Source organism: Alligator sinensis, unplaced genomic scaffold, assembly GCF_000455745.1.
Source record: "Alligator sinensis unplaced genomic scaffold, ASM45574v1 scaffold1390_1, whole genome shotgun sequence".
NCBI lineage: Eukaryota > Metazoa > Chordata > Crocodylia > Alligatoridae > Alligator > Alligator sinensis.
Genome location: NW_005843439.1, coordinates 123654 through 134913, shown reverse-complemented (window position 1 = coordinate 134913; position 11260 = coordinate 123654). Strand labels below are relative to the sequence as shown.

The window sequence follows — 11260 nt, the reverse complement described above, 5'->3', positions numbered from 1 at the left end:
CCCCCCGCCCCCGCCCCGCCCCCCCCCCGCCCCGCCGCGCCGCAGCGCAGCGCAGCGCAGCGCAGCGCCGTCCGGGCCCGGCTCCTACCTGCGCCGCCTGCCCCCGCGGCCCGGCCCGGCTCTAAGTGGCCCGGCACTGCCCGCGGCTCCGACACCATCCGGCCGCCATTTTGTCTCCGGTCCCGGAAGTGACGTTGCGGGCGGGAGGGGGTGACGTCGCCCCGCGCTTCCCCTCAGGTACCACAGGCGCGACCCCTCCTCGCCGCTACGTCCCGCGGGGCCGGCCCCGGCCACACACCCCGCGCGGCCCCGCTGCCTGCAGCGGTGAGCAGCCCCTGCGGAGACACCGGGCAGGCTCTGCCTGGAGCGACATCGTGGCTCACGATTCAACTGTTTTGGGGGCGTTTTTTGTTTGTTTTTTTAAACTGTCAATCCAAGTTTCTCTCTAGTAAACGAGCCCCTCGTGGGAAACCTGGTGGGCTGTCGCTTTGCTCTTGGGAAGGTCCTTCATAAGGGGCAAGGATCCTTTAATTAACCCCCACAGAAGATTGGGGATGTTTAGAAACAAATTAGCAAGCTCATTTATATGCATTTCCCCTCAGCTTTGCATAATTATATGTGATCTATCCTGGGAGAAAAAAAAATCATAATAAAAAAAAAATCGCTTGTTGGGGTTTCCCTCAGCAAAAGGAAATGACCTAAACCTTTTTGTAGCAAAAAAGCTAAGGGATTGTTTGTTTGTTTACCCAAATATTAGCAAGAAGCAATGACCTGAACAATCATTTATTTATTTATTGACCCAAATATTAGCAAGAAGCAATGAACAATTTCTCTCTTTCTCTTTTTTTAACTTCATTAGAACAGCCCCTTCGATTTCGAACGGTTGCCGTGGCAAAGATCGCCTTCCGGATGTCAAGATATTCGAAGTCGGAAGCCGAGGCAGCTCCCACATTGTGCGATGTTTTTGCCGGTGAAACGGTCCGATTCGCAGCTGACGCGAAGGACCGCCACGAAACGGTCGCGAATCACGTTTATTCCATGCTGCTGTTCCCATTCGTCAAGAGGATACGTCGCAGAAACAGGCGGCGGATTCATTGATAGTCGAGAGGGAGGCTCCAAAACACCCAGTTTGGGAAGGTGTGTAGCAGAGACCATTTTTCCTCTCTCAGTTGCTAATTATCTCTGAAGGAAGGGAAGAAGCAGAAACAATCCCATCCATCATCGTAGCAGAAAAGAAATCTTGCTGGGGGGAGGAAAGAGGCGGAAATCGTACGCTGCCTTCCACAGAAGACGGTAGAGTTTCATATTTCTCTAAGGCAGACAAGGTTCGGTGGGTGCATCTGATACCCTTTTAGACCAACTTAAATAGTTGGGGGGAAAAATGTTTGGCAAGCTTTTGGGTTTAAAAACCCTTGGTCTATTTCCCTCTATTTCTCTAACACCTACTAGCCAGAGGCGAGCATGAAAGAAAGAGTCCTGAGGAGGGCTGGATGTAGAAATAGCTCTCTGATGGAAATCCCAGTACATTTACTAGAAACTAAAGGGCAGAATTGCTCGACTGTACTCACCAAGGCAGCTCCGCTGGTCCTCCCTGGTAGGCTCCCAAAACCTTGCATTTTGTAGTTGCTTCCAGCAGCTGGGTCTCTGGTAAATTCAAAGCCTGTAAAGAATCGATAGGCAGATGGACAGATATAAAACATATGTTCAATATCAACAGATTCCTGACTCTGTCGTGCGTCAGCTCCTGTAACGATGCATGACCAAAACTTAGTCAAGTGATTCTCAACCAGGCTGGTGCAACACCCTGGCATGCCTTGAGATCCTGCTATGGGTGTTGCATTAGCACTGTTAGGTATTTTTATACCTATGCATGATTTGTATGATAACCTCCGGGATTTCAAATAGGAATCCATGATGTCAAAAAACATACTTGTTGTGGGCTTCCAAGTTATTTGCAACATAATTGCTCTATTATTTCTTGTAGTCGGGAAGCAAGTGAAAGCTAGGTGCTGGTACTTTCTCAAGGTTGTCTTAAATCTGAAAAGGTTGAGAACCACTGAGCTAGTCTCTCTGGAGTTCAAATCCCAGAAGGGTCTAATCAGACTTCCTTTCCTTCCAAAAAGGATCAACCGGATTTCCATGTGGGTTGTACACTGAACTCTCAAAAACTCTTAAAAACCCTGGCATACATTACAGACACTAAAGTACCTTTCTGCTGGGGTTTCAAAACCACTAAAAAGGATAGCTCTTCTGTTATGAGAGATACCTGTTGGACCTCACTGTGTCTAAGTCTCTCTTCATGTCATAAAACTAGAAGGTTGTGCCAGTGTCCTTGCCAATGCCAACATTTTTCTTTCACTGCTGTATGTATGCCAGATCCCTGCCTATCTTTTAACCAGAAGTGGATGAATTTCAGTGAAGTTACAAGGTCAGTTTGTTAAACCCTTCAGTAAAAAAACCTCTCTGTGTAAACATAAGCTATTGTTATAGTTGTTTCTTTCCAATTGTCTAAAAAGGTTGAGAAGCTCTTCTCCTCATCTGAGATGATCAAGACTACATTAAAAAAAGGTTCCACCAGCATAATGAAAATCCATCCAGCTACATTGGTGGCCAGTCTTCATTGTGAACATGCCTAATCTATTTTATCTTACTATAATAATAATTAATTTAAACCTGAAGCAAACCAATATAAGTACACCTATATTAGGGATTTTCACTGGTATAATTAGTTCCCTTTAGTTCTACCATTTCAACTCTTCTGACACAAACCATGTCTCAGATTTGATAAGGAGCTAGAAACTTGGTATGTTACCAGGGAATGAAAATAAAGAGGAAAGGGAGGGAATAGGTTCTAGCAGTTAAAGCACAAATTCCCAAACACAAGTTAACTTAGCTGTAAGGTTGGTTAAACTAAAAATAGTCCTTAAGCAAAGTATGTTCTTTTTTCTTATTACAGTACCCATATGACTTTTCATTCATGTTTTTTAAGTCTACTAAAGAATCCCCCACTTATTTTCACTTCTCATTCGATCTCAGAGTTTCTGTTCTGCTTGTTAATTTAGATTATAAACACATTGGGATAAGGAACTGGTCCTTTTATTCGGCTATAAAAGTAGCATGCATAATTATAATAGTAAATACAAAATAATTATAGACCTCATCTTTCACAAAGTTTTAAACCCCTTTTTCCTCTTCCTTTTATATTTCTAATACCCAAGGATCCACATTCAATCACTCGCTTGCTTTGGGAAGAACAAAGAGTTTTGGACAAATTCCACCTACCATTTTAGGGCACAAGCCTCCCTGTAGAGATCTGATTAAAAAAAAAAGGATGCAGCTGATTGGTGCATATTTGACCTAAGGTCATCCTGGGGAGTAGAGTTAACCTGTAAGGTAAAGTTTGGGAGATTGGTAGTAAGAGCAGGTGAGCTAGAGTTTGGGGAAAGTGATTTTTTTAAAAGAGCAAGATAAATATAAATATTTTCTTAATTCTTTTCTAGATTTAGTATGTAGAGTAGAAAAACGGTGGAATTTTGTAGTTAGGGTTAAGTCTTTATGTTACTTTCTTGCTTAGGACTTTTGTACTTATAAGGGACTTTTAATTTGTTATCTTTTGCAACTGAAAATTGATATTATACTTGTGTTTGATTCATGTTGTTGTGCAATTCTCTGTGGATTTGCAATGCCACTAAACATTATGTGATATTTAAAACCTAAATTGTTCCTATCTGTTTAGGCCTATTGTTACTTTTCCATAGTTTGGAAATTGTTACAAGATTTTGTTTAGATACAAGTATGCACATGAACATTGCTTATTTCCAAGGCACTTTAACATCTTTCTCTTGTGCTAATTTTTCTTTAATTTTATGTTGGTACTTAGGACAGTGTTGTTAAGTTAAACAGGATGAGGTTTCTTAAGAACCTCATTTGAAGCAGTATCAGCAACATTAAGAAAAAAAAATGATTTTTCCCTTCCATTTTTCTCAACAGAAGTCTGTCACACATTTTCAAGAATTTTCTTAGAACAGCAGGAGAGAAAGGGGTGGGAGGAGGCAGAGAAAGAGAGAGACAGAAAGAGAGAGCTTTGTTTTAACACAAATTGAAGCTTTTTAAAATATTAATTTTTACAAGAAGCAGTATTTCTTAAACTGGTTTAAGAGACAAAAATAGATCATTGGTGTAGGTAACAGTGTTTGCATTAACAGAAGGAACTCAAACACCTAAGTGGTTTGCTCCAAAAGTTGTAGATTGTTAACTGATAATAGATAGTTGACTAGAAAATGGGTAAATAACTAGAGCTAGACAAGTATGGAAGTGGGACTTAAAGCTATAATTCTCAATTTGGCTCAGTTTTACTTACCTTGCTACCATCTTATCTACCTCCAAAATACTGTGTGCTAGGTTTTTGGGTTTTTTTAAGTTTGATTAGTTCATGTATGTAAAATACTTTGAAGCTGTAAAGTACTGGGTATCCTTACTGTCTCACGTAGGACTGCAGTTATCCTTGATAGGATTTACCTGTTCATTTTAAACCAAGAGAAAAAGGAAAATGATGTTTCAGTATAAACTCTTAATTTGAAATTGTCAGTCCATCAACTATTTAGATAATTAACATTGTTAACATATTAACAATGGGACGAATAGAATAGTCTTCCTCTTTCAATTAAGAATTACTAAGAGGTTTGCAGTATTGTGTGGTCTGCTTGACAATGGATGCACCATTGTTGTGGCATTATGCTATCTGTCTCCTGTCATTCTGTTCTCTCTTACAAGTGGGAACATAGTCTTTTCTAAGCCTGATGTTTTCAATTGTTAATTTGAAAAGTTCCCCAGAGACTTTTCACAGAGAAAGAGACGGCATAGAAGATACCGCATTTAAACTAAAATCTTCTTTTTAAAGTGACTGGAGATCACCATTACCTGTTGAAAAAGGCTTCTATGATTCAGTAAAAAGTATTTTATTGAAGGTTTCTTATCAAAATAAGAGAAGAAGGGGGAAGGGAGTAGTAAAACAGCAGAAAGGTTAAAAAACGGGAGCGGAAGCAGAGAGGCAGAGAATGAGAAGGAAACCGAAACTAATGTCGTGATGCTACTCACTCTTAAAGATCATGCAGACATTTCTTTAAAAAAAAAAAAAAAAAAAGAATTACACAAAACCATTTCAGCTTTGTCAGAAGTACTTCTCTGAAATGACCTGCTTTTTGTCAGTGTAGGTTATAAACTGTATCAACAGAGTGGGAGGGAGAGCATGTTTTCAAAGTAGTTAATGATGCAGTTTGTAGCTTTATAGTAACTAAACTTAAATTCACATTTCAAAAAGCCAAAGATTCCAGTGTATTAATGTCCAGGGTTTTGTGGTTTGATTCAGCTTATGCACAACCCCAGGATCAGTAGATCCAGGATTTAGCTTCCGTTTTGGGCTCTGTGGTATTTACATTGACAATTGCAAGTTACAATATAATAGGCTTTGAATGTCTTGGAGACGGTGGTCTTAACATAAGTGATGGGAAACATCTGAAAAAGGTGTTCGTTTCCTTTCAGATTGAATGGTCATCTGTGGACAAGGGTCTAATTACAGTTCCAGAGGGGCGACTCTTACTACTAGACTCTTCATGTTACAGACTGGACCATGTGGGACATCACTGATGCTCCATTATTTTATCATTTGTGGCTCGGTCTGAGTTTTCAGGCAGGCTACTCTTTGACTTTAAGACTGAATTATATGCCACAGTTTCCGATGTATCTACCTTCCCTGGGCTTTGGTGCTTGGTGAGGAGTAAATTCTTGCAAATAATTAGCTAATGCTGCCAGTGAAGATGCTTATGTAGTGGCTGAAGTCAGGGCTTTGACTCCCCTCAGTCCATTTGCTCACATTTGAGTATTCAGAGAGCAGGGGTGTTGCTCCTAATTCAGGTCCAAGATCAAGGTGGGCCCATCCAAGTGGGATCTTTGACTGTTCTCACCCAAGTAACGTAAGGAAACTATTTAACTTCCTCTTAATTTTATACCAAAAAAGAACACTTTTTTTCCTCCCCTTCACTTCTTTTCCATTTTCCCCCCCCCCTGAAAAAAGAAGAACCCTTCTGACATGCTGTCTTTGAATATGTTTCCTTGTTTAGGTTTCTCCCATGGGATGAAAATGTGGGGGGTTAACCAAACTGATATTTGTATTGGAAATGATGTCAGAAGCTGTAAGACAAATCATAGTCTGTATGGAAAATGTGATGTAACCAGAACACAGTTTTCTCAGGGGCCAGTTCAAAATTGCAGAATAAACTCTCACAAGAACTAAGAGCCATTAAAAACCTCCTCACCTTCTGCTCTAAATCCAAGGTGCATCTCTTTGACTTTGCTTTCTTTAATGTAAATTTGTAACACTCTGTCTGTGTACACATGAATGCACATATATAAATCCAAAACAAACCACTCCACTGAATACACTTACATCCCTGGGGAGAGGATGAGAGAACAAACACATCTAGATGTTAGTCATATTGCTGCACAGGAAGGCTCTCGGATATTATGGTGATAAGGCTGGTGAGATTATATTTAGAATAGAACAGCGTAAATCAAGTAACAAGTGCTGAAAAAAGGTTTTTCAATTTTACGTATCATGGAAATCCAGTATCCACATTCGGTGTTGAATAAGAAAAATAGAAGCATTTTCTTCAAAACTACTACATTTGTATATTTGTATTTGTTGCAAGTAAAATGTCATCAAAATGTTTCTACACACATGCTTTGCTTCAAGACTGGTTTTGATTTCTTTACTTTGGTTGCTATTTGCAATTTAGGGCTGAATAAGATTATCATATGATCTGTTTTAATGCCTGAAGCTTTTAAACAGCAAGAAATTAATGGTGAATGGTGGAAAAGCGATAAAGAATGGGTAACATTAATTTTGGTTGAAGATTTAGTAAAATTTGTGATCCTTTTAGGCGTCTTGATTTTTCCCCCCCCCCCCATCAATTCCCATTGGTCATCTCAGTACTCTCAGAAGAAATAATGCACCCTCACTAACTACAGTGACCTGAACTCATCATTTCTGTTTTTAAAAAGGTGTACTTTTAAACACTATTTCTTATTTCTTCAGGACTTGCCTACTTTGGTGATGAACCATTTCAGAAATAATTGAGACAAGACCAACAAACCATTGTGTATTTGTATTTATTTGTATTTCTGCAGTCAGAGGCACTTTGTTATTTTCCATGAGAAGAGGATAACAGTAGCATCCTCACTGTCCCAAAAGATTTCAGCCTAAATGTACTTTTTCCTTGTTTTATTTTACTGCTTCTATTTCCAGCTCACTGGATCCAAAACCATTCTGTTCTCCTCACTGCTCACGTCCTTCAAACACGAACAAAAAATCTCTTGTGTCCTCCAATTAGTCTTTTAACCAACCTATCTACATTTAGGCTTATGTACATTTAGACAAATTTGCATAGCTACAATTACCTAGCTGATGCAACTTTTCAAAAAGCATTCCTACGGTAGACAGATATCTAATCTAATCTTTCTTTAATAAGTCAACTATCCCTTGATATTGCTTTGATTTTTTTTAACATCATATATATGTGTATGTATGTATATATGTGTGTATGTTTTTTCCTTTGTTGTCCTGTAAATCAGGGATGGGCTGCAAGGCATGCCCTCCTGTTGTGATACTGAGCCATGCCACAAGTGGATATGCCCCCTTCAGATGTATGGGACCTCTGTCCTCTCCCCAGCTCCCTGGGTGGCAGCAGGGGGAGGGGGAGCCTGGAGTCCTCAGCTGTTGCTGCAGCCAGAGCATCAAAAGAACAGTGGCCAGGTGGGGGCCTTGGGGGCTGTAAAAAAACCCATGTAGGCTGCATGTGGCCAATGGGCTGCCCCGCAGTAAATAATAAATATGTTTATAAAATGAGAGAGGAGACATGGGAATGACCTGCTGATATTTAAAATAATGTTTGATTTTAAATCAGTATATCAAGACTGTAAAATATACAATGTGGCGGCGGCTATACATCTTCCTGGCAGCCATAGTGTCAATCATCTATAGCTAATGATTTTCACACTAGTTACTGTTACTAATAATGCTTGAGTCAATGTTTACCTTCTAAACGAAGAAGCATCACAAGCTGGAGGAGTGGGGAGGAGGGAGTGTTGGACGATGGGGAGTGGTATGGGCTGTAGTTTAATGAGACTCAAATTTCCGTTTTTGATTTCAAGTCAAATTAGCATTTGAAAGGAGGGTACAGCACGGACAGTTCAATTTCAAAGCCATTGCAGTTTCCAATATGGAAGAGAAAGTGTCTCCATTCAGAAGTTGCATTTCTTTCTGGAAGAAATTGAGGTTCACTTCATAACTGCAATAACAGAGCTCTTGCTGTGAACATAGGTGTTTATAATTCAGAAGTGATATGGCGGGTTTATTTATGGAAGACAAGAAAGCATACCTGTTTACTATTTGCTATTAAATTGATGTGTATAAAATAACCAGCCAGGGGCTTTTACTGACTTGAAATCTTTGCTTAGTATGAGCAGCTTAAAAATATATATATACAAGTGAAGCACAATTCCTGCATCCATTATTGGGACTCTGCTCATTTTAAATGAGTGATATGTGTCTTGTCAGTACACTTTGCAAAATCCTTCCTTGTGTGTGTGGGAAACTTGCCAGAAGAGAAGGAGATTTGTTTTTTGGCGTCAGTTTTGTCTAGAACCTGAGTGACTCCCTTGTGCTGAATATGCAAGACTTGACAGGGAAAGCGTAACTAGGGCAGTGGGAGAGGTGCACCCACCCCAGGAGCTGGCTGTGAGGGGGTGCTGGGGTCATGAGTCTTGGCCATGCCAGTGGCAGCCCTGCACTGCCCCTGCCTGGCCATATGTGCTGGCTGGGGCAGTGCCCAGGGCAGGAAGTGGAGTCATGCCCCCTTCCCCCCAGGGACCCCTGCAGCTCTAAGCCCAATACGTATGCATGGGGTGGTGGTGGGGAATAAATCAGGCACAGGCTGGCAGGGAGCCCAGCCACAGTGGAGCTGATGATGTTGCAGCAGTGGCAGCAACCCCTTTCCCACCCCTCCCAATTCCCCCCCACCCCGAAAACATACCCATATCTATCCATCCATCCCCTCCCATTCCTCCCCTCTCTCCCCATGCCCCCAGCAGGCACTCAGTGAGCTGTCTAGGTTTCTGGCAGGGTTGCTTCATTAAGTTGAAAATTAAGAGGCACCTGACAGGTGAACCTTTTTAAATCCTTACTAACTTTGATCTTGAAACTCAAAGCAGAAAGGTTTGCAGAAGAGATCTTGCCATCCAGCTACTGAATGCAGCAAAGACTGTTCAAAGTCTTTTTTTTTCTGCAGCATTATAGCTTATTACCCACTGTTGCATATTTCAGGATCCACCAAAGATTCTATACTTAATAATTCTCAGGACTTGCAACTGTTTAACATAGTTATAATTATATAGCGTGTTGCGGCACACAGTGTTAGCTCAGTTAGGTGTGCAAATGTGATTCACAAGATAAGCCCAGATAGTTTGATTAGGAATCCATGGACTTAAAAACATTTTGACCTGCTCTAGCCTTTCTGAGTTCTTTGCAACAGAAAATAGCTCTATTTTTCTGTAGTAAAAAAATTAATGGAAACTAAGAGCTGGCATTTTCTAAAAGGCCGCATCCAGATGAGCGCAGATACATCTGCGGTGCCACATAATGCTCATTCAGTTGCTCTCCGGCTGCAAGGAAGCAGTGTGGAGGGTTTTTTTGACTCCTGGATATCCAGGAGTCAAAAAAACCTGTGGGGAAAAAAAGCAGAGTGGCATACATGGGAGCAGCATGCACCGCCCAAAGCTGGAGCCTGGCCTGCTGGAGCCACACTCCACTGCCGGCCAGGCTCCACCTGGCAGGAGTGGCATAGCTGCAGCCCCAGGATGCCTCCCCAGACCCCAGGTAAGGTTGCTGAGGGCAGTCCAGTGTTGGCTTCAGCCTCCCCTACCCTATCCGGGGTTACTTGCCATGCACCAAAGTGCATCTGTCATAGGCATTCCCCAAGGTGCAACACCACTAGTTGTCTGCAGGGAACCAAACGTGCACACACGTCTGGACATGGCCCTTGAGTCTAACAAGGGGTGCCTCGAGTCTAAGAAGGGTAATGGGTGTAAAACAGTTGAGAACTACTGTCATAGAGTATTTCAGCTCTGATGCCACATATGACCACGCTCTACACTATCCAGGACAATCCAGCCTGTGTTTGGCTTCATCGGTCTGCTTTCTTGAAGTAGCTGCTTGTTTGCTTCTACTAGAATCTGAGTGTTTTTTTTATGTATCTGGCTACTCCCATGTAAGAAATGTCTCCTTCACTCATCTTCGTAATGAGAATATGCACCATCTGGTGGCAATGCAGCAGACGCACACTCTAATTTCCACTATATTTAGTTCAGATAGTCTGACGCGCTCAAACCTTTACTTGATTAAAGTTGTAGGTATTTTAATCATGCAAGTCATATGCACAGGGATATGCTTTGTGTTCTCTTTGCTTCAGCATTACAGCATTTCAAAGCTGTGAGTGCCCAAACATTGTGAGTTTTGGTTTAAAAAGCCATGAACTTTTAAAAACAATAGATTTAGGGTTATTTTATTTTGTTTTCTGGAGACAGAAAGCAAAAGCCAACCTAGAAAGATAGAAGGTTGTTGTTTGTGAAGAGGGGTGGGATTTGTTTGTTTTTAAATTTAAATGAAAGCTGAGATTCTCACATAATCCTCTGACTTTGGGATCTTAGGCCTTAAGGAAAACACCAGATAGCTTATGGCTCGTGATACAATTGCAGGAAATGGTAACACAGACTTTAAGCAAAGAAGCCACACTGATAGGCTTATTTGTTTAAACTAAACTGTTAGCATTTTTCCACTTGAAAACCATTCTAGTTTTGTTTGAGAGAGAAAGCAAACCTAGCAGGATCTGTTATTTCTCATCTCCTCTACCCCATAGTAACTCGAATTATGCACTTTTATGTGGATCAATTCCAGTTGATCATCAGTAGATTAACCTTCCCTTTTGGGTCTAGATTTCTGAACCTCTTTTATCAGATCACTGAAATCTAGTAGTGCCTCCATGGCAGAAGATGTAAAGCACTAGAATAAATCTGAATATGTTTGCTTATGGACATAAAAGTGATCCAACAAGTAAAGAGCTGGTTGTGCTCAATGTCCACAGCGCAAAATGATCCTGGGATTTAACAGTAAACGTGGATCCAGTTCCAGGCTGACACATCTCATTCA

At 41.2% G+C, this 11260-nt stretch overlaps 1 protein-coding gene across 8 annotated transcripts in view; it reads left to right on the top strand.

Annotated features, from left to right (window-relative positions):
* Positions 1-93: 93 nt before the first annotated feature.
* Positions 94-11260, top strand: part of LRRC38 (leucine rich repeat containing 38) — a 111066-nt gene continuing 99899 nt past the window's right edge. The window contains exons 1-4 of one of the 8 annotated variants that reach the window (XR_003092334.1): positions 95-324; positions 860-1137; positions 2377-2428; positions 5542-6735. The gene's annotated coding sequence lies outside the window, so the exon portion shown is untranslated. Of the gene's footprint in view, positions 325-378; positions 476-859; positions 1138-2376; positions 2429-2516; positions 2569-5541; positions 6736-11260 lie in introns of those variants that run through there. The other 7 variants (XR_003092333.1, XR_325485.3, XR_325484.3 and 4 more) reach the window with 7 other exon arrangements.